Genomic DNA, 23709 nt, shown 5'->3' on the forward strand with positions numbered 1-23709 from the left:
TTGTTTTACAATGGTGTGTTAGTTTCTGCTTTATAACAAAGTGAATCAGTTATACACATACATCTGTTCCCATATCTCTTCCCTCTTGCATCTCCCTCCCTCCCACCCTCCCTATCCCACCCCTCTAGGTGGTCACAAAGCACCGAGCTGATCTCCCTGTGCCATGAGGCTGCTTCCCACTAGCTATCTATTTTACATTTGGTAATGTATATATGTCCATGCCACTCTCTCGCTTTGTCCCAGCTTACCCTTCCCCCTCCCTGTGTCCTCAAGTCCATTCTCAAGTAGGTCTGTGTCTTTATTCCTGTCTTACCCCTAGGTTCTTCATGACATTATTTTTTTTCTTAAATTCCATATATATGTGTTAGCATACGGTATTTGTCTTTCTCTTTCTGACTTACTTCCATCATCGGATGAATGGATAAAGAAGATGTGGCACATATATACAATGGAATATTACTCAGCCATAAAAAGAAACGAAATTGAGCTATTTGTAATGAAGTGGATGGACCTAGAGTCCGTACTTCAGTTTTAATATGTTAGAAAGAGGAGGAAGAGAAAGTTTGCTCTCAATTCTCTCTAAAGTATTTTCCCAATTCCTAAAAATGGAAATGTTTCTTGCAGCATAAAATTGAACTCTGCTCAAACATTCTGATTCATCTTAACACTGTTTCCTAAAACCAGCCCCCTGATAACCCATATGTCTCCAATGTTTAATCAAGACAAAATGACATTTTCCATAAAGTCTATTAAAAAAAATCAGAATGAAGGTTTTTGGATTTTGATTTTGAAAGCAAAAATAAAACATGATTCATATTGGTAAAAATAATAATGTTTCATAAATAATTAACTGGAAACTCCAAAAATGTTGGTGCCAATATAGACAAGTGTCAATAAAATAACCAAAGAAAATAATTGCTCAATCATGCAATATTGTAGAGGGAGAAATAAAAACTGCTGATTTTGAAATGTCCACGGTGCTCAGAAGAAATGGAAATCTAACCTCTAATAATAGATGGCATACTACTGTTCCATACTACTGTTCCATACTACTGATCCATACTACTGTTCCATACTACATGTACATTTTATGTACATCATTTCCAGTACTGATAATAATCATAGTAGATAACAGTATAAGTATAGATACTGGATATAAATATAGAGATAAATGTAAGAAGGGGAGAGAAAGTAAACTTGTCCCTAGTCTCAATGTATCCAATCTTTCTGATTCCCAAAGTGGTCCACATAGCATCATTAAATCATATAAATGTGGATTTCCTTCCAAATGTACACTGATTTTTCATATCTATATATGCATCCATTGTTCATACATTCATTATCAATTTTCTTATTTGTTCACTCATTAGCTCATTTTTCCAAAACCATATTCTATCTTTGGCAAGATGGAAAAGGAAGACATGTCAGAGAGACAGTCTTTTATCTTAAAGCCACAAATAGCGTGAACCCCACGTTCTGGCCCTGAGAGTGAACTGGTTTTAATAGTTCAACTCTTGGTCCTTTTTGATACATGCAATATACAGAAGATACAAAGGAACTACTAAGATCTCCAAAAGGTCCCCACAGTTCACTTAGCTGACATCACAACACAGTCTGAGTGACAGGAAGAGAGACGATTACTCGAAACCTAGGGTCCGTTAGCTGGCTTTCATTTCAAAGTTGCCCTTTGTCCTCTCATTATTCTTCTCCTGGGAGAGAGCAACATAAAGGCTAAAAACAAGGAGACAACTGCATATTATTTTTTCTCACTTTCTGTTTTTTCCCCCACTTCCTGGGTAGCAGTGCAGATTAAGCCCTGAACCCTGACAAAACATGAAAGGCCAGGGGTCAGTGCCACTCAGGAGAGGCAGCTTTGATGGCTGATGTTCCTGATGTTTGGAATTGGATGGGGACAGGTGAGGTGGTCTTAGCTAGGGAGGGTCTAGGTGAAGGATTTTCAAACAAGTAAGATTCGTTTTGAAGTCTTTTAGGTGGATGGAGGGAGATCCATTCACGGACCTATATATACTTTAAATAAAATTGGACCCATGAGCTAAATGCTCAAGATGGTAAATTTGGTCAGTGCACAGTGGAGATTAGTGGACACAGCATGGGTTCTGGAGCCAGAAGATCTGGATTTGTGTGCCAGCTTTACACGTGCTGGTTAAGCATCCTTGGTCAAATGATTACTTCTCTAAAGTTCAGTTTCCTCATCAGTAATACTTTAAAAAAATAGCAATGATGCCACTGTAGAAGGTGGTTGTAAAGATTTATGTGAGGGGACTAGTGTGAGAAGCTCCCTTATTAACTAAATAATGACATTCAACAGAAATCTGTGTGTACCTCTTAGATAAAGGTATATAACATCTCCAACTCAAGGAGCTCACAGATGTCAGATGCTGATATTAACAACAGCATCAAAAAGAAGAAGTCTTGACTGGTCTCTTAGAGTTCTCATGGTCGCTTGTATTAACACGGTTCTTTCCCTGACCAGAGAGTAAGACCCACAAACACCTAAAGGGGGCAAAGGGGAGACACTCTGAGCCTGGCCTTCTCTCTGCAGACCCATGGGGAAAACACATTCAAAAGATCCAGAACAGGAAATGCTTCCCTCTGGCAGTTCTGTGAACTTGGAGTCCCACACAAGGAAACCAGCAGAGGTTTCCCTGTAACTCATTTTGGTCCAGTTTCATGCAGAGACTGCGGAGTTAATCATCTAAATGCTATGAACGGCAGAGCATCATAAAGTCCTCCAGGCTCCATACACCCCCCTTGGCTGACCTGCCTCCAGTACCTGCCCTCCACCATAGGACATCCACCCTAAGTTCTAGCCTCTAGAGATGCATCTAGGGCTCAAGGTACCGTGAGACTTCTGGCTTTAGAAACTAGCCCATGTGATGGGCATCTATGTTCTGCTCCAGCAGTAAGACTTTGGGCAAGTTATATACATCTCTGAAGTTTCCTCACTGGTAAATGGGATATTTATATTAATCTTTCCACCCATTATGTTATTATACTGATTCGGTATCTTGCTTTACATGGACACATAACTGGTTGTCTGGCATGCAAAAGAGTAAAGAATCTTTATGTTCGAACTTTTCGATGACGTTAAAATGAGGACGAGGACTTCATTCCTTAGAGGGTTGGGGTTGGGAAACTCATCTGGCAAATGAGGTTAGCTGGACTGCAGTTTCTTGTAATATAGCTGCCGCTGTATATAATAAATGATTATCATCTTGTCCAATTATCTTTTCACTCTGAAATAGACTCATGTGTCTCTATATTTATTTTCATCCCTTGCATTTCTGCAGATGTCTAAAACAGAATTTGTCGTTTAGTCCTCATAGACCCAGAAACCTAGAAAATCATTGCCCTTGATACCATGGTTTGTTAACCAGTTCATTTTCTATTATTTCTTCTACTGTATTCAGTCCCATGATGAAAAACAGAGCCCCATCTTTCTAACTTGCTTAAAGAAATACATGTACTGAGTTACCCAAGACAAATCCTCTGCTTAAGAGAGGACTGCATTTGAAGAGTTTTTGAACTGGCAGAAACCTATTCAATTCACTAAGGATCTTAGTTATTCTAAAATTAGTTACTATGTATTTAAAATATTTGTTTTTTTAATCAAATAGATGGTTTGCAAATAGTTTCTCTCGTTCCTTAGATTGCTTTTTTAATTTTGTTGAATAATTCTTTTCCTGTGCAGAAGCTTTTTAGCCTGATGTAGTCTCACTTGCTGATTTTTTTCTTTTGTTGCTTGTGCTTTTGCTGTCAGAGTCAAAAAATCTTTGCCAAGACCAGTGTCAAAGGGAATTCTTCCTTATGTTTTCTTCTAGGTTTTTATGCTATTAGGTCTTCTGTTGAAGCCTTTAATCCTTTTCAAGTTAATTTTTGAGTCGTATAAGATAGGGGACCAATTTCATTTTTCTGCATGGGCTTGCCCATTTTCCCAACAACATTTATTGAAGAGACTGTCCTTTACCCATTGAGTATATTTGGTTCCCTTGTAAAATATCAATTGATCATTTATATGAGGGTTTATTTCTGGGCTCTCTGTTCTGTTCTACTGGTATATGTGGCTATTTTTGTGCCAATACCATACTGGTTTACTTACTATAGCTTTGGAAAAATGGGGAGATGTTAATTAAGGGTACAAACTTGTGATTAGCAAATAAATAAGTTCTAGATATCGAATCCACAGCATAATGATTATAGTCAACAGTACTGTATTATAAACTTCAAAGTTGCTAAGAGACTAGATCTTAACCGTTCCCACCAGAAAAAATAAAAGATAATTACGTGACATAATAGAGGTGTTAGCTAATGCTACCATGATAATCATATTGTAATATATAAATGTATCAAATCAACATATTGTACATCTTAAACTTACACAAAGTTGTATGCCAATTATATCTCATTAAAAAATAAAAATAAAATATTTGCTTTTTAAAAGCAGCATTCAGCCCAATGCACTTGCCTGAGGGTAAATGATGCCATAACCCAAATCCATACAAGCTATCATGCCACCTTTAAGCATAAAGGAATTACAGGCCATAGGCCATCAAATAGCATGTATTATAAAGGTCCAAGGCTTCATTTCAAAGATATGACAATGGGTTGTTATGAAGACTAGTAAAGCATTTCCCGTGTTGCTTTGTGAATTTAGCTTTCAAGTCTATCTCCTTACAAAGCTGAGATCTCCCAGGATGTGAAATGTATCACTCATTCTATGTATACTGTGTGATAGCCCCCAAGGTACATACACAGGAGGATAGTGCACTGCCTAACTTCTTCAAAAGTTTACAGTCATTTGGGGGAAAACGTGGTATGCATGAGAATGACAGATGTCTCATGCTGTTGTAAGTTCTCTTGAGATTACAAGTAAGTGGGGATGCCCAGAGTTCTGTTGGTGGCAGGGTTGGGGCTGGCAATAGACTATACACTGTTTTCCTTGAGAATGGACAAGTCAACAGAGGTCTTTCATCCTTAGATCATCAGCACCTCGGTTAGCACTGAACGCCGTGTAAGACTTCAGGAGAGCTTCATCAAGAGGAGGCTACTCACCAGCATGTATTATGTAAGGGTTCACATGTAAAATAACTTTCAAGTGATATGATCAAAATACACGCAGTCAACAACATCATCAAGAGAAAAGCAAAAGAGATTTCACAAATAGTCAGCAGAGTAGTAATGGCAGGATATTCCAGAATATTCTATTTCCTTATCCCTGCTGTGAAATCTTTCCTGGTTGTCACCCCAGGAAAGCCCTCTAGGAACCTTTGTCCTGCAGCTCTAGGTGATCTGCCTGGTCCCTCTCGCTCTCATTTCAGAAACTATAAATTGTTTACATACAGAGACAGCATTTAACTCTTATTTTGGCTCTCGTTCTATCCGATCGGTATTATCATTGTGATGATCATTATTGTTATTAATAATAGTCATTACAGATGCTATAAGCTGTTCTATCTGTTACCATGGAGATCACCACTCAGGAGAAAGAACAAACAGGAGGAGAGTGGAAAAAGAGAGAGAGAGACAAGATATAACTCTGATTAATAAAACCTCATTCTATACACATATCTGTCACTTTGCAGAGGCAGAAAAGAAACCTTCCATTTTTCTCACAATGCCTGGAAGGAATGGAAATCTACAGATTGTCAATACCCAGTTTAATTGAACTTAAATCACTGTGGGGAGCTGCTCACTGTCCTTTGAAAAGTGTACCAATTCACTTATACTCCTATTGTAATAAAGCAAGTCTACAGAAAGGTCCCTGGGGTCACTTCTTGTATAGTTATCTATGTTGACAAAGTGAATTTTCTATGCCAAGGATAGACAGCTTAAATAATCCTCAAAGCACTGTCTCTACCACTCATTTACCATCCATGCCATCTCTGGTCGTTTTGCACTGAGAGTTACTTAACTTTTCGTATGTTTGTCCCTCACCTCCCCATTTAAATCTTCAGCAATGGCCACTGAGTAAATATCGGCTTAGAAAAGGCTTCTATAGCCACTAGAGGCAGATGCGATGGAGGGAAGCAAGGGCTTTGGGATCAACGGACCTGGCTGTCAGCTCTGCCACTGACCACATTCTTGACCCCAGCAGAGACAGGGAACCTCCCCCAGCCTCAGTCTCCGCTTCTGTAAACTGGAGATACTCCACGGAGCAGTGATGCTGTGAGTGCTTAACCAAATGCACAGTGCCGAGCTGAACTCAGAGGCTGGCTCAGGGTACCTGACTAGAAATCAGAGCTGAACTGCCGGGAGCCCTTTTGAGGAAGTGATTCCGGAGGAGCGGACGCATCACTTCACTGCAGGAAACAGTTCTGGGAACCTCTGCTGAGGGGATCCGTGCCCCCTTCCCCTCAACATTTAAAGGGAAAGAAGACAAGATGTGGAAAACAGTTTTCAACTTCTTTAAAAGCCTTCAGAATTCCTGCAGGAGCTGTTTCCCCTCCCTTGTGGATCAGCCCAGCTGCCTAGGAGAGCTTCCTCCTTGCCTGCTAAAACCACTTGCAGACGCGGCTGCTTTTAGTGTCTGGGCTTCTACTGCTGTTTGGGGGAGGTATCATTACCGGTTTAAGACTCCTGCTAGGGCCACCGTGCAGTTGCATTATCTGGAAGCAGGAACCACAGCCCCCGAGGCGCCGGAGAGGTACGGGGGTGCGGGGAGCCCCTTTCAGCCCCTGCCGCTCCTTCACCAGCCCGCCTGGACCACACACCTGACAACTTCCAGACAACATACTTGACCGTGATTTATTCTACTACTTCACTCGAGCCTTTACTTTTTATGTACATTTTTGGGGGATTTTCCTTTCCCTTGTTTTGCAATTAGTGGCATGATCAAAGAGACCTGGGAAATCTGTTTTATGATCTTGGGGGGTGATGTGTGGTCTTGAATAGATTTCATGTGCATTGCATGGTACTTTGTTTCTGATTCGCTGGTTTATTCAAGGAAAACGTAACGGAAAGTCTAGTGTGTGCAGAGCACGATGATATGGACTGCGTAGGTGGTGGGATGAGGGGTACCAGGCTGAATGCTACCCCGGACCCTGAGTGTAAGGTGTTCACAGCTGGTTCTGGGAAAGAAACTCCATGGAAGCTGAAAGCTTGCAGCAGCAAATGTGTGGCCAAGGGGAGCGTGTGCCCGCCTCCCAGGCAGGGGAAGGGCAGGGTGGGGTGGAAGGGGTCTGCACATCCAAGTCACCTGATGGGAAATGGGAGGGGCTTTTGTTGCTATGAGACATCTTTAGAGGCTTTTAGGAGCATCTTTGTGGCAGGCCCTGTTTTGGTGCATTCTGAGGAAAACTCTGGGCACTGACACAGACCTGAATTCAATCCATCCATCTGTCACTTACTAGCAGAGTGATGCTGGAATTCTCTCCAACCTCTCGGAACCTCTGTTTTCTCAAAATACAAATGAGAAATAATCTCTACCTCACACTTTATCATGAGGATTAGATGAGATGGACTCTAAGACAATATATATATAACCCAGTACCTGGACCACAAGTACACAGTAAATAGTAGTCCCCATCCTTCCTTTAGTAAGAGCTAAGGTAGCCAAGATGGAACTCATAGAGTAGTGAGCTGACTGCAAGGTGCTTGCCTTGGTCCTAAGAAGGGTCACCCAGCACTTATGTCACCTCTCACCAGGTCACAAAAGAAGACAAGCCTTCTGAAATGGAAGAGTCTACTTACTCTGCTTCCACGGATCTTAGATTCTGGTTCTGGAGGTGACTGACAAAAAAGAAAGCTCTAAGAGGAACATGGAATTATTTATCTTTCTGTCAGCTGATGTCCCTGCTCTGGACGTTGTCACACTATCAATTTTATTGTCAGAGTGCCAGCATCATCTCCAGTGGGAAGCCTTTGCTAACTCCACCAGCATCCTGTGTTTGTCTCACTCAAGCGCTATTACTCCAACTTGTTTACTCAGAACCCCTGCTAAACTGTAAGCTATACAAGGGAAGAGAATGTCTCGTTAAGTCTTTGTATGCCTAGCACCTGGCCCACAGTAGGTATTCACTTACCACTGAACTAAACCTTCAACAGACTACCGAGGTTTTGACTGGCTTCAGTGACAGCTCTTAAAATCATCAGGAAAGTGATACATGATAGGAAACAATATTTCAATGCATACTTGAAATTCTGCTGTGCAGCCCATAATATCTATTACAAGTAGCAGAATTTTGGAAAAAAGGTAAATTATCTATCAATAGATGTTTGATTGGACACAGTATAGTTAACTGACACAGTGAAACACTATGTAGTCATAATAAAGACCACATACAATTCCTCTAAACCGATCTAGAATTATTTCCAGGATAGATGGAATGATTTCCAGGAATTAAGGTGCAAAAGACTATGCTACATGTTGTGCAAGAACAAAGGAGAAAAAGGGATACACAGAGGAAGGCTACAGTAAATGATTATCGAGAGAGAGTAAGAACAGAGTGAAGGCAGTATGAGTGAGAACAAGGCCTCCCTGGTCAACCATTGTAAATATATTTGACTTCTGTAACATTAAAACGTTTTATATATTTAAAACATAAAATTAACTCAAAGGGATAAAAAAAGGCAAACCCTAAAACTGAATATTAAGCAGATACAAAAAACCCTGTCTATATATAAAATAGATAAAATAACCACAAGGGAGAAAAAAAATAATTCAAGTAACTTTTTTAATACTCTATTCTGTCTAGCTATACATCCTGAGGATATAGTCTAAGAACAAAATTTAAAATTCAAGTAAATCTTAAACTTTATCTTGTTATTAGTAGTGCTATTGCTGATGTGATTCTGAAACTATTGGTGTATATTACAGGATAGAATAAATTAGAAAATATATTGATGCTGGGATAATTTCTCAGTGTGAGAGAAGAGAAATATATATGGAAGATAGAATGATGAGAAAAGTTCTAATGGTGCTGGATTTGCATTAAAGATAAATGTATCAACTCATAATTTAAACATACACACACACATTTTCTAGCTCTGTCCACAAAAAAGGCTGAGAAGCAATAAACAAACCTAACACCTAGATCTTAACTTTCAAATACCATTTGCTACAAAAAGGAACTAGGCTTCTTTGGGAAAATAGCTGAGTCTGGGTCTAGGCAGGGAAAGTTGAAGGTAACGTCTTGGAGCATCTTGTGCTAGAAAACATGGAAGTGCTCCAAGATTAATGGGGTCATACAAGAAAGACATAGGAACAGAATTAAAGGGACCATTACTAGCTAATTTGGGGACAATTTGAACATCTAATAAATATAATGTAATAGTAACAATGTTTTAAAGTGAAATAATTTATGATCCTCTACTGATACAAGGGTAAATGGAGGCAAGGTGAGAAATAAGAAGCTCTGTAGACAAAAACGGCTATAAATGCAGAAGGGATAATACAATTAGAAAAACGACATTTTACAAACTCCAGTGTCATGACTTACACAGGTCAGGACCATTAACACATGGGGAGGAAATGATGGAGAACAGGATACTCACATAATGTCTGCATAGAACTCCACAGATAACTGATTGTAAATCACCTTCACAATGCAGAGATCTGGTGGAGATGCTTTAGTCAAATGACGGAGCAGAGCGACCCAGTCATGGCACAAACTGACATCGTGTGCCTTCTGATGGGAGACACCCCCCATAAGGCTTTCTGCCAAAGTATTCTAACAATGAAGAAATAACCAGGAAAAAAACAAAATGTGGAATATTTTACTTCTTCTTAAATTTATTTTTATTGACCTATACTTGATTTACAGTGTCATTTTAGTTTCTGCTATAGAGTAAAGTGATCATATACATATATATATATTATTTTTCATATTCTTTTCCATTATGCTTTGTCACAGGATTTCGAATATAGTTCCCTGTGCTATACAATAGGACTTTGTTGTTTATCCATTCTATATATAATAGTTTGCATCTACTAACCCCAAACTCCCAATCCACCCCTCCCTCACCCTGTTCCCCCTGGGAACATTTTACTTAACACCTGGCTTGTACTCTTCAAAAACTTAATGTCTGTTATGAAAAGCAAACAAAACAAGATGGGTTAGGGGGTGGGCCCTTCTAGTTAAAAGAGACTAAAGGGACAGGATGATTAAATCCCACCTATGGACATTGCTTGAGATCCAAATAAAAATAGAAAAAACAGACACTGCTATGCAAGACACTGTAGGGACAAGATGGATTATATACTAGATAACATTCATTGAAGTGATGTTTATTTTCTTATGGTTTTATTTTTGTGCTTATGTAGCATAGTGTCTATTGTCGGGAGATGCAAGTGAAGTCTTCAAGTTTAAATTATCACTATGTCCACAACTTGCTTTCAAATAGTTCAGAAAAAGAAAAAAACATTTTATATGAGGATGAAGGAAGGACAGGAGGGGGGCGGATGAGAGTAGCATAAATGTGTGCAAATGGGGCAAAATTTTAATATTTGGAGAGTTTAGGTGAAAAGCCTATGGATGCTCATTTTACTATTCTTTCAACTCTTCTGTAAGTTTAGATTTTTCAGAATAAAATCTTTGGGGAAATAAGATAGGGCTTGACACAGTGCTTCACATGTAGAAAAGGCTCAGAACTATCCTACTCTGCCCCAGCAAACTCGTGTGCATGTGCCCTTATAAACACATACACACACACACACACACACACACACACACACACAGCTAAGGACCAATGGACCAAATAATTATCCAAAAGCAAAAACTATTATCAAATTCAACCATTCACACCATGGTAGCCCATCTATATTCAAATGTAAGTATCTGTTATTGCTGTTGAATTAATTTGCAGGGGTGCTTTGAAGGCACCAGGTGTTACATATTCCTAAAATTTATTAGTTATTATTTTCATCACTCTATCCCCAGAAACACCAAGAAAACAGTGTCAAGGTTTCTGGGAATAGAGTGATGAAAATAATTAAGGCTAACACATATTGTGTATATAATGCCAGGATTTTTTTTCTTATGGTTTACAACAATTAACTCATGTAAACCTCACAACAACCTCATACATAGGTTCTGTTATTAATGACAAAGCAGGAAGCTAAGGGACAAGGAGCCCAAGTAACTCCCCAGATCACGTAACTTGACCAAACTAGGAAGTGTCAGTGCTGGGATGCAAACCAAGCCCAAGCTCTTACCACCAATGCTGGATTGGATAGATATTTCTTGATTATGTGGATTCAAGGGGGATCCTTGAGAATGGTGATGGGCAAAAGACAATCATAGGAGAAAAGAATGAGGGCTCAGTCTAAAGAAGGAGGTGAGGAAATGACATTCCAGAAGAATAAAACTGTATAAAAGGCATGAGAGTTGGACAGAATACTCATAGGTAGCACGGAAAAAGCCATGTGGATCTGTCCCCACAGACAGTCTATCCACCAAATGTCTCTTACCAGCTTCCCTTTACAAGCAGATACAAATAGAACAAACTCTTGTGCCCGGAGCAGGAAAGGCTGATTGGTGCTCCTGAGACCTGATTTCACCTGCCGTGAATAGTTATAAAAAAAGACTCCCAGACAAAGGGCACCTCTGCTTCCCTTACTTCACAGAATGTGGAATCACAAGCTGCTAGTACATCTTGGGCTTTTGTAATTCTTTGGAAAGTCTAGACTTTGAGTCATCATCTCTCCCCGGAATCCTGGGCTCAGAGCAAAAGTGAGCGAGAACAAGCAAGCTTTCTGGGAGACACATTTGACTCCCACTTGTTATTTCATTGTTCTGATCAAGAAAAGTGCTTGCCCAATAGTAATCTTGTATTAGAACACACATGTGAGCCAGGAGCCCTCAAACGAAGCAAAGAGCCCTTGGTTACAAGCTTATTGCATCGCCACACCCATACCACCGCTGAGCTCATCAAGATTGATTTTTCCTCTTTTCTCTTCTCTGCCTAGCCTGGGACACCTATCTTTCAACTTCATACCTAAGCCCTATGTCTCCAGCAAAGCCTTACTTGATCACTCCTGCCTCTGTATTCCTTCAGCATTTAGATCTTCCTATGATGATGAAGCTGGGTGATTGTGATTTCTATTTCCGGAGCTCTTAGAGAATGCTAGATATTGCACTGAGCATATGAGGTCTGCTGCTCATTTAATTTTATTTAATCTGCACATCAACCCACTGAGGTAAGAGTGACTGATCGTCCCCATTATGCAGATGAATAAACTGAGCCTCACAGAAGTGAACATGCCCAGTATCCCATGGTTGTTGAGTATCTACAGGATAATTGGATGAATTAAATATGGAATAGGATGGCCTAAATGGAAGGGCTTGAAGAGCTGGAAGTTAAGTATGAGGTCCTAGGGCACAAGGGTCGGTGGTTTATAGTGACTTATACAGCACAGAACACAGGGGAGCCTCAATATATACTGGTTGTTTGGACTGTGTCCTGATCCCCACACACCAAGAGGAAGGGCTCTCCAGGTATCTGCAATAAAAATGTGCTGTGAAAAGTCCATCAAGTAGGGGTCAGGATAAGCCTTGTGTTCAGGTCTTAAGAAGAACAGCTCTTTTAGTCACTGTTCAGTCCCCCCCACCACCTTAGAAGTGGGGAGATGAATACGGAAGGAGACATTAAATGCTATACACTGTGCTAATCACCTTATATAGATACTTCCCAAGGTCCAGAATCTTCAGGAGCTTGCTCAAAATGTTACTTTTGATCGCTGTCCTAAACCTACTGAATAAACATTGCTGGGAATAGGCATCGGAAAAGGCATTTTAAACATTCATCTCAGTTCATTTTGCAGAGAAATAAAATTTAAGAACTTTTGTTTTATATAATTCTCATCGAATGCTCAGAAAATCATGAAAGGTGGATATGATCATCCCAATTGATAAATGAGTAAAGTGATGATCCAGGAAAGTATGATACAGACCTCCTTCCTTCAGGGTCACTTCCTTGAAGAGCTTTCCACTGTGGCACTGACCGATGGATGGAGGCAGCACAGGACAGAGGAAGGGTGGACACATGGGTCTTTTTTTTGTTTGCCTTAGAACATTTGTGTCACCTGGGCTAGGAACCCAGGCACGGGAATCACAGATGTAGACCCAACTGCTGGCTCTTCACTATTTGCTCCTTGCAAGAAGTTGGACAAGCTATTTAGCCTCTCAAGATTTCAGTGCCCTTCCCTATAAAATGGAAAGAATGGCACCTTCTTCACATGATTGCTAGAAAACCTGGACGACCTCATGGATGTAAAATGCCTAGCATGGCACCTCCAACAAATAGATGCTCAATTAAATGTTAGCTGTTTCCAGGACAAGATTCAGCTCAGAGGGCATCTCTTCAAGCACATCTTCTCTGAGCACTGTCCCCAGTCTCCTCGTATTCCTTGATTTAACCACCGTGCCCTTTGTACTCTTTCTGCACCATCTATTGGCTTCTATTCCATCTTCCACACCAGGCGGAAAATATCTGTTTACAAAGTCTGACACCCTCTCTGAACTGTGAGCTCCTTGAGGACAAGACAAGCATCCATTCTGAAACCTCAGGGCTTATCTCCATCAGTGCTGAAAAATTTATTTAAATGGCTTATCCTGGATGGCCAGCTGAATAACTGACTGGCTGGCTGAATGAATGAATGAATAATGTAACTGAACCCATGAACAAATAATTGTGGAAATGAATAAATGAGAGAATTAAAGAATGAGTAAATAAATGAGAGTTTAATAAAGGAATTCAAGAAATGTTAGTAAAGGGTGGGGGTGAATTTATGAATGAGCAAATAAGTCAATGGAAATCGCATTGCAATCATTCTCCCCACTGCTGTGCTGAGACTCCTGTCTTTACCCCCTGTGGTTGGAGCCAACAGGCCATGCTAAACTGGTGTGAAAGGCATTTCTCTAAGTGCCTGTGAAAACTCATGGCAATTCAAAGGTGACAGTGCTTTACTTTCAGGGTAATGCTACAGCTTTACGACTTAGTAGTTTTCTTTAATGGCCCAATTTAGCAGGAGATTATGCCGTCTGCCGCCAGTCCAGAGAGACCCCTTTAAAGCTTGGGTCTTCCACACAAGCAGATCCAATCCCCAGCTTCACCTAAGAGACCAGCCTTCTGGAAGCTCTATGTGGTCACCACGCCTTGGCTGACAGCATGATGTATTAAACAGGGAGACAGGCATTTTTAAAAAGTTTCCCTCTTCTAAGCTGGTGAATGACCATTCTTCAACCCCAAAGAGTCTTCTGGAAAACACTTGATTTACAGAAAACAACATGCCCCTCTGGAATAGAAGCAACAACACAAGGATTATTCCAACTGGTTAAACTGCTAGCGAGCCACCGTGCGTATGTCACCCATGAGTGAGTCTCAACCGAGAAACGATGCTTGGGTTACCGGGGACACAGCCTGTGGCCTCCTGTCCAGATAGATCTGAACCTGCTGCCCACAGAGAAGCGACATGTTTCCAAGGGAAGGGGGAAGAAGAGAAGGAGAAAAACCTACATCTTTTCCACCACCTGCTCTGTGTCAGTCACTCTCCAACATTGTTTAAATGTTAACTCATTTAACTTGCCATAAGGTCACCAATCATAAAAAGCTATTGTCATCACCTGTCATGTACAGAGGGAGAGACTGAAATACAAAGACCAGGGGCCTTGTTTGTGGCCCCTAAATAATTATCATAGATAATAACGATCATAATTTGGAGGATGTAAAAAGTACCAGACATTGTCCTAAGACTTTTAATTAATGCATATGAACACATTATACAACAATGTCCTTCAAAAATTGTAAGCCATGAGCAAGGAGCTTGAAGTTTGCACAGGTAGAAGGGGAAGGGGATGAGGAGGCATGGTCAGATCTGTTTTTAAAGCGTCACTCTTACTGTTGTGTGAATTATGAATCAGAGTGGGAAAGATCCGGGTGTTTCCTCACCACAAGGACATGAGATGATAAATTCTGTGGACTTGAGGGACCGTATCTTAATCATTTCTATATCCTCAGTGCCTTGTCAGTGCCTGGCCAGAGTAGACAACCAATGCATAATGATTCAAATAGAAGAAGTTTGCCTCCCATGCTTTAGACCCCTTTGATAAGAAGTACTGCATACCAGACATAGCAAAACATTTAGATCTGATGGCTCTAATTGGAATCCTCTTTGTATAACTTACTAACCTCATTAGCACATTTGTAAAAAGAGAACAATATTCCAGCTACCTCACAGTGATGCATCTTGAACTAGTCCTGTGCCCAGTAGGTACTGGGTACAGTTTTACAGTCTGTAATCAAGTCACAATTTTTTGGCAACAATACTTCTGTAATGATGGCTATCCAAAATATGATTAAGAAAACAAACTTGAGAACTTGAGCCCAGCTTGTTCTTGTAGAAGAATTTGGCAGGGCAATGGAAGCTGATACTTCCTTTTTGGGGTGTGTGTGTGTGTGTGTGTGTGTGTGTGTGTGTGTGTGTGTTAGCAGTGGAGTGTTCATGGGTAGAAATCAGCCAATAGGAGATACCAAGACAAAACTTAATTACAAATGCACATGGCACCAACAATTGAATTCTACTTCTCTTTGGTGTAAAATAAAGCTGCAGAAAATTAACAATGCACTAAGAAGTTCAGGGAGAAATAAATGTGCCATAAGTAAGTGGTCTCATCCTATGTCATGGGTAACTCTTGTTTCCTGTACACTCACATACCCTTGTGCAGGCCATACATAACACTGTAAACCCAGTGATGTTGCTCTAACTTTGGGAAGCAAGGGCAACAACTGTTAGACCAAACTGAATGGAGATATTCCTTTCTTTCTGTCAGTGACTTGGATGATAATCTATTACCTGCAATCTCACTGCATACTTATGTACAGGAGTATAGGAGAGACTTTAATTGCAGCTTCTCTGCCTACTCCATTATGCATGCTTTGATGAGTTTTAATGAAGCCAGAGCCTGCTGCCAAAGGAGTGAGAAACAGAGCATCATAATAGCAAGAGTGTTAAGATATGGAAACTTGCAAGGTGGTTTGCAAATGGATTAGGAGCTCTTTGAGAAGGAAAACAAGTTTTGTTTTCAAGATTTGACTAAATCTTCCTTGCAAACTTCTTGCAATTCCTGATGATCACTGTACAGGTCTAGATACACGAAACCGGCATTGTATCCATCAAGAAGGGAAATAAATGTGTTTTTGTTAGTGGCTCTAGACAATTTTGCATCTCAATATGTAATTATAACTTCACAGAGGAGGAACAGTGTGTGGCTGGGAAACATCTTTTAACATGTTGACAAGGTGTCCTGTTAACATTCAAAATGGCAAAATGTAAACAGTTGAATGAGTTGAAAGGTCAAGTTCTAGGGAAAATCTTGTCAGAGTGCCTCACCCTTCTAATTCTGCTTTATTGATACAGGAAGCTTCCCCTCAGAAATACTTCCTCCAGGCTCCTAGATATCCCTGCAGTCTCTGAAATCTCATGGCAATGCAGAAGGAATAAAGACATTATTTCTGGCAAGAGGAAATAGCTATCTTTTGCAACTCGGATGGCCTTATAGATGTTATTTATACCACTAGAACAGCAGTAAGAGTGAAAGAGGTCATGGTTAATATTACATCATGATATCTGGCTACTCTGTTTCCTGATCATCTACATTTGGGGGCTAGGAACTTTGCAGGTATATTCTATTCCTCAGATTAATCTCGAAAGGAAGACATTTTTATTCTCCATCTTCCTGATAAGGAAACCAAGATGCAGAAATGTTAAATGACTTGTCCAAGGTCACACGACTAGAATGTGCCAGCACTAAAATAGGAACTCTGATGTGACTCCAAAACATGTGTTCCTCCCACTACTCATTCTTATGTTTGGAGAAAAGAAAGGGTTTGTGGAGGCTGGATAGTAGTGAAAGGTCTTGGGGGTAATGAGCAGCAGGACACTTTTCACTCTTGGACTTGCAGAAGAGGTTGCAAATAGTAGGAATGACTCAAGCCCAGTTAAGTATAGACACTAAGGCAATATCCATGGTTCCAAACTGTCATTGATGTAATGGGTCAGGGCCTTAGTCTAAGATAAATTATGGGAAGTGGAAAGAAAAAATAGAGAAAGGCAGAAATTAATCTTCAGTCTGGCTGTGATTTCTCAGCAGTCCATTTACACTGGACTCCTTAGAGTATGTGTAAAAGTAGATCGAGGAATTCCTGACACTCTGTCTCTCATTTTCCATCCAGGACCTCACAGTCCCATGGAACACAGAAGTAAACATCAGTGGTTATAATGCAGTGTGATCAGTGTCATGTTAGAAATATTCAGAAAATGAGAGGAGAGCACACCCAACCTGTAGGTACCAAGTGCATGAGTCAAGGTTCTCCAGAGAAACAGAACCAACAGGATATAAAAACCATATATTATTTTTTTCCCAGTGCATAATTGGCTCACAAGACTGTAGAGGCTTGGTAAGTCAAAAATCTGCAGGGTAGACCAGGAGGCTGGAGACCTAGCAAACAGCTGCAGTTCAATCCCAAAGACAGAACACAGTCTGCTGGCTGACTTCCTTCTTGCTTGGGGGAGGTCAGTTTTTGCTCTGTTAAGACCTTCAACTGATTGAATGAGGCCCGCCTACATTTTGGAGGGTATTCTGCTTTTTTCAAAGTCCACTGATATAAGTGTTCATCTCATCTGAAAAAAACCCTTCACAGAAGCATTAATGATAATGTCTGACCAAATATCTGGACATCATGACTCAGCCAAGTTGATGATATACTCACCACATTCTCGTGTATCATCAACACACACTTCCTGTACAGGTACCTCAGATGTTCGCTAATTCCAGCTACTTCCTGCACCCTGCTCTTTCTCCACTTCTGTCTTTCCCTTTGCATTGATCCCAGTGCCCAGCACTTCCTCACTTCCAGATGGCATCTAACCTATCCTGTGAGTCTACCTTACATTCATTTTCATCCAGAAATACAATTCTGAGTCCTACTAGATTCCTTGTTTTCTCAAATGCATCCCTCCCTACTTGCCCAACTAGACCAGCATAGCCAAGGATTATCACAAATGTTACATCATTGGCTGAAACTGTCCACATTCAAGCTAAGGGGACTTTTACCACCAGGTAGTGGCATGGGACCCAGATGTCCCTTTGAACAAAACATTACATTCTGGTATATGTCACAGTTTCCCTTAGTTGTCCACTTGCCCCTTAATTATTCATCACTTGAGTGGCTTATCAACTTTTAGAGTAAGCTAGCTCTCGAAGTCTCTCCTTCATGTATGTTTTTTGCATCCATCTTAACCTTGCTTCGACTGAACCTGCAAAGGGCGGTCCTTTCTGCTTCAGGTGGGAATCTAATGGACAAATCCATGCTTCATATATTTGCATGGTTTGTGGATTTCACTCACCACGCCCACCTCACCACCATCCTTGATCCTTGATGAATTCAAATCATTTTTCCCCCAGGCTTCTTTGGACGGTTCTTTATAAACAATATATTTTCCATTTGCCCCACTAGATGTACTTTCCATCCTTCTGCAGCCTTCTTTGTGCCCGGGAAGGCTGGCTAAAGGCATTACACCAATAAGTGCTCATGCCTTCTGAATTCTAGCGGAATTTGCTCAACAGAAACCTAGGAAGGAGACTGGAAGGAGTGAGGAGAGACTGAGGCTACTCCCCAAGCTCCTTGATGGCTGTTCCCAAACACATCACAGCTGTCTCAAGGCACAGATTCTTCACATCCTGCCCTCCTTCTTGCTCTGGGGAAATGCCCTCCCCTCACCTCCATGGGCCTGATGGTGGGAACATCTCCTTTGTTACTAGCTCTATAGTACAGTATATTCCCATAATTTCTTCTTGTACATTCATCCCTTTGTAAACAGTCCCTAATGTAAGCCAGATCCAGTCCTCTAGAGAGAGGAACAGTGCTACAGACCGTGTATAACCTGAGGATGGTGGCTTGTTGTTGGTACTCAGAAAGTTGCTCATCTTTCCTTCAGGGTCAGCTAAATAATCTGGCATGCTCAAGAATGATCTGATAAAAACTGGAGTTTGGGATTAACATATACACACTACTATATATAAAATAGATAACCAACGAGGTCCTACTGTATAGCACAGGGAACTCTAGTCATTCTGTAATAACCTGTATGGGAAAAGAATCTGAAAAAGAATGGATATATGTATATTTATCACTTTGTTGTACACCTGAAATTAACACAACATTGTAAATCAATTGCACTCCAACATAAAGTAAAAATTAAATTAAATTGAAAAAAAAAATCTTTTCCCTGGAATTAAGACAGCCGATTTCCTTGTTGGAAAACTATAGTTCAGATTATGGATCTTCAGAAACTTCTGCTTGTCCCTAATCAAGTCACTGTGATCCTTTTATTTTCTAGTCATTCAGGTACATGCATTTTTCAGTGTTCTAAACTAGCAACTCATCCTGGTGAGTTGGGTGGTCCCCACAAACGTGCAGGATCAAGGGACCCTGGAACCTTGTTCCTGACATTCATTTGTTCTTCCTGGAAATGCCTTCCTTTGTGTCTTCTTCTGGCCAGTTCCTACCCTCCACCCAGCTCTTAGAGATGTTTCCTGCCTGCCTGATGGCTCTTCCACGAGTGGCTGGGTTAGGTGCTCCTCCTGTGGGCTCTCAACACACACTACACATGTGCTATCCTTGTCAAGACATTTTAATGGTTGCTGTGTCTTTTCCATGATTAGCCTGTGGAGGAGACTGAAATAATACTGTTATGTGTTGAACTGTGTCCCCCAAAATGATCGCTTAAAGACCTAACACTCTGTACCTGTGAATGTGCAAGGCCTTAATCGGAAATAGATTCTTCACACATGTTATCAAATTAAGATAATGTCATACTCCATTAGGTTGGACCCTAAGCTGACATGACTGGTGTCCTTATAAGAAAAGAGGAAACAGACACACAGACATGTGAGGGGAAAATGTCACTATGATGTAATCACACAGAAGCAGGGAGACAGTCTCAGGGATGCAGAGATTGAGGAGCTGCTTCTAGGAGTCCAGGAGCACCCACGGGTCAAGCAAACTGCCAGATGCTAGGGAGAGGCCAGGAAGGAGACTCCCCTACATGTTTCAGAGGTCTTGTGGCCCTGCTGACACCTTGATTTTGGTCTTCTACCCTCGAGAACTGTGAGACAATATACTCCTGGGGTTTTGGAAGCCACTCAATTTGCAGAATGTTGCTAGACCAGCCCAAAGAGACTAAGACAGACATGACTGTGTATCCTTTGCAGTTTGTGCAGTGCCTGAAATGTGCAAATTTACATTGAGCTGAAATGAACTGTACATCATTTAGAGATATGTTAAAAGTAGGCCAAATGTGTATTCCTGAAGCAACTTAACTCTTTATCTTTCTCATCCTTCTCTCCTACCCCTTAGTGTCAGAATGCAGCCTGGGTTATGGCACCCTGTCGAAATCTGTAGAAGCCTGAATTCAGTCCACTTTACCAATAAGCCTAATCACCCCCTAAGTTACTCCTATAATTTGTCCTACAGTCCCCATGCAGAGATCACACTGCCTTACACCAAAGAGGGCAGTTGCTCCTTGAGCACTCTCCCCAGGATCACCCCGTGGTAGGTAAGATGCACAGACTTAAATCTCTCAGGAGGGGCAAGGTGCCACCTCACCTATAGAAATGGGGAGCTACTCCCAGGGTACACTGTAAAGAGAGATGCAAGGCACCTGGGATTCAGTTTTCCACAACTAAAACCCACCCTTTACCCTCATGACACCCATTTGCAAGTATCTTTAGACTTAAGGGAAACTTCTCCTTTTCTTTGGAACCTCAAATGATCCCTCAGAGAGTTCTAAATGAGGGAGGCCTGAGGAACCACTTAGCTCCAGATCCTTATTTTTGAGATGCACCAGCCAGGCTGGGAGCACCCAGCCGACTGGCACAAAGAGCAGTAAGAGAGAGAGCCCAGGTTCCCTGCATCCCAGCTTCGTTTACACTCTCTGTGTTATGCCCCAGGAACACCTCTGAAAAGTGCAGAGACCAGTAGCTTTGTGCTCTTAGAAACAGGAGTTAAACACACAGCAAGTCTTCTCTGGCCATTTCCTCCCTCCTTCCATTCCCCCTTCTGCTCCCTCCCTCCTCCTCTCTTCCCTGGACCACTTTGTCACACTTTTCCTAGTGACCTTAAGTCACTCACATTTAAGAACAGTTAATACTGACAAATAAAAAATTATGTATTTCATTACCGTTATATTTAGGCATTAAAAATGTTTGTCAGTTAAATATGGATATAATTCGCCTACACAGAAGTTTGCTTTTACTTTTACAGGTATTTTAGGAAAACAAAAACAAAACCAAACACCTATATATTTTGCAATTGCGTGTGACCAGAAAAGCATACTTCAAAGAAATCCCCAATCGTGCACAACGCACCCTATCAATTTTGGGACATAAATCAGAGGTCCTGATGCCTTCAGCATCACATCAGCAAAATGGCAACATTTAATATATGTAAACATTCATCTTTAGCCATTCCTGGACAAAATATCAAACATAAATCCCGAGAGAAGTCTTTCCAAAGACAGGCAGAGCATTTCATGTAAATGAGATCTATGAATCAGTGTCATTGTACTTACATTATTTTGGAGAGTTAAATTTGTCAAGCTATATTTACTGTATGTATTTTAATTTCAAACTATATATTTTAATGAAAATAGGATGTCTATGCTTGTCTCTTAAATGCATAGTGTAAAAATATACATTTAAGAACATATACATTCATAGAAAAACACACATATGCATTCATAGCAAAAAGTCCCAAGGAAATTCTAACAATAAAATATCAATAGCAATCCCTGGATTGCAGTGTGTAAGTGACTGTAACATTTCTTCACACTTTTCTTCTTTTCCTTAAAGTTTCCATAATTAGCATTGATTATTTTGATAACAAAAATAAAAGCACGGCTTCAAGTAAAACATAGCAATACAAAGTATCCCATTAATGTTTTAGTGATATAGATTATTGCTGCACCAGAAGGTCTTGTTTGCTTCCTGAGTCTTGACTATTAGTCCCAGGATTTATTATCTCGAGCAGGTCATGAAATTCTCATGTGCTCTTTCCTTCTATGTAAGATAGAGTTTAAAATATCCGCCTCATATTTTTGTCGCCAAGAATTAAAAGAGATGATATTTGTAAACTCTCAGTTCAGTTCCCAAAGATGGTAGGAGCTGAGTCATTGATGCCATTACCACAAATCCTATTATTATTTGTCACACCCATCACTCAGCAGGCACTGATCTCCTTTGCCTTCTTCTGCAAGCAAAACACTTCCTCCTTTTTTTGTAAATTGTGGACTGGGGACAAATTGCCTCAGAATCATTTGGAAAGCTCGATAGAAGTACATTTACTGAATTTAGAATTTCTAGGTCTGCAAAGTCTATTTTTGGCATGATTCCCCAGAGATCCATATGTTAATTAATTTTGAAAATAACCAAGATCCACTGAGAAGCCTCCTTCTTGACCAGGTTGTTGAATATTATAGGCTGGCACAACCGTGAAAAGAAAACAGTAACACAATTTCTAATTATGTTATAGGGCTATTGAGAAGCAGCTAGCATACATTTTGAAGAGATGAAGTATGATGGAAATGAAATGAAATGGCATCCAATTCCATGTAACTAGCATTTTCTGCAGAAAACCTGTGGCCTTTTGTATTCAGATGGGCAAATTACTGCTAAATGTCCTCAATCACCATTTTGGCAATGGCTTGCTTGCATTTCTACCTGTGATACTGCATGCTATTTTCCCTGATTTTACTGCCTCATGAATGACAATGACTATGCCTTATTTGTCTGCATATCCTGTGTGGCCAGGACAGTGTCTGACTATAGACAGACCTCCACAGATGTGGTCGCCCTGTTGCAGCAAAATCTGGGGCCTGAGGACTCAAAGAGCCTTAACAGGCTCCTACTTTCCTTCTTCATTACATGATTCTGCTGGTGTCTCCGAAGGCCAGTGCTCAAAACAAACAAACAAACAAAAAATGTGTATGTGCCAACTGACATTCTAAACAGAGGGAGTGCTTGCATTGCTATATTTTTAAATAAATATTACATCAGGTTTGGGGTGTGGAATTATTTTTTAAGAATAAATTAGTGATCACATGCTGCTTCTAAACCCATGTAATAATTGGCTCTTAATACGTCTGTAGACACTTTAGGGAAAAGTGGCAAGATATTATGAGATTGCCAGGGAAAATAGAAATAGCTCAGTGTTTTGGTTAGGCATCTGTGGCATAGTTACAGCAATACAGATGATTTTGTTTCATCCTCACAACTGTAAGGGGCAGGAACTACTATTTCCATTTCACCGATGCAGAACTGAAGCTCACAGTGGCCCTCAGAGTCACGGTCCTCAGAGCCAGACCTGAATCAAGCTTTCTCACTTCCTGAATCAGGGCTTTCTATTGATTTTTTTTTTTTAAAGAAGGATATTAATTAATTTATTTTTTGGCTGTGTTGGGTCTTCGTTTCTGTGTGAGGGCTTTCTCTAGTTACGGCGAGCAGGGGCCACTCTTCATCGCAGTGCATGGGCCTCTCACTATTGCGGCCTCTCTTGTTGCGGAGCACAGGATCCAGACACGCAGGCTCAGTAGTTGTGGCTCACGGGCCTAGTTGCTCCGCGGCATGTGGGATCTTCCCAGACCAGAGCTCGAACCCGTATCCCCTGCATTAGCAGGCAGATTCTCAACCACCA

At 40.7% G+C, this 23709-nt stretch overlaps 1 protein-coding gene across 1 annotated transcript in view; it reads right to left on the reverse strand.

Annotated features, from left to right (window-relative positions):
• The window catches only part of CNTNAP5 (contactin associated protein family member 5), a 914769-nt gene that overhangs the window by 265596 nt on the left and 625464 nt on the right, over nucleotides 1-23709 (reverse strand). The gene's annotated exons all lie outside the window — the stretch shown is intronic.

The sequence above is a fragment of the Mesoplodon densirostris genome, chromosome 8 (assembly GCF_025265405.1).
Source record: "Mesoplodon densirostris isolate mMesDen1 chromosome 8, mMesDen1 primary haplotype, whole genome shotgun sequence".
Lineage (NCBI taxonomy): Eukaryota > Metazoa > Chordata > Mammalia > Artiodactyla > Ziphiidae > Mesoplodon > Mesoplodon densirostris.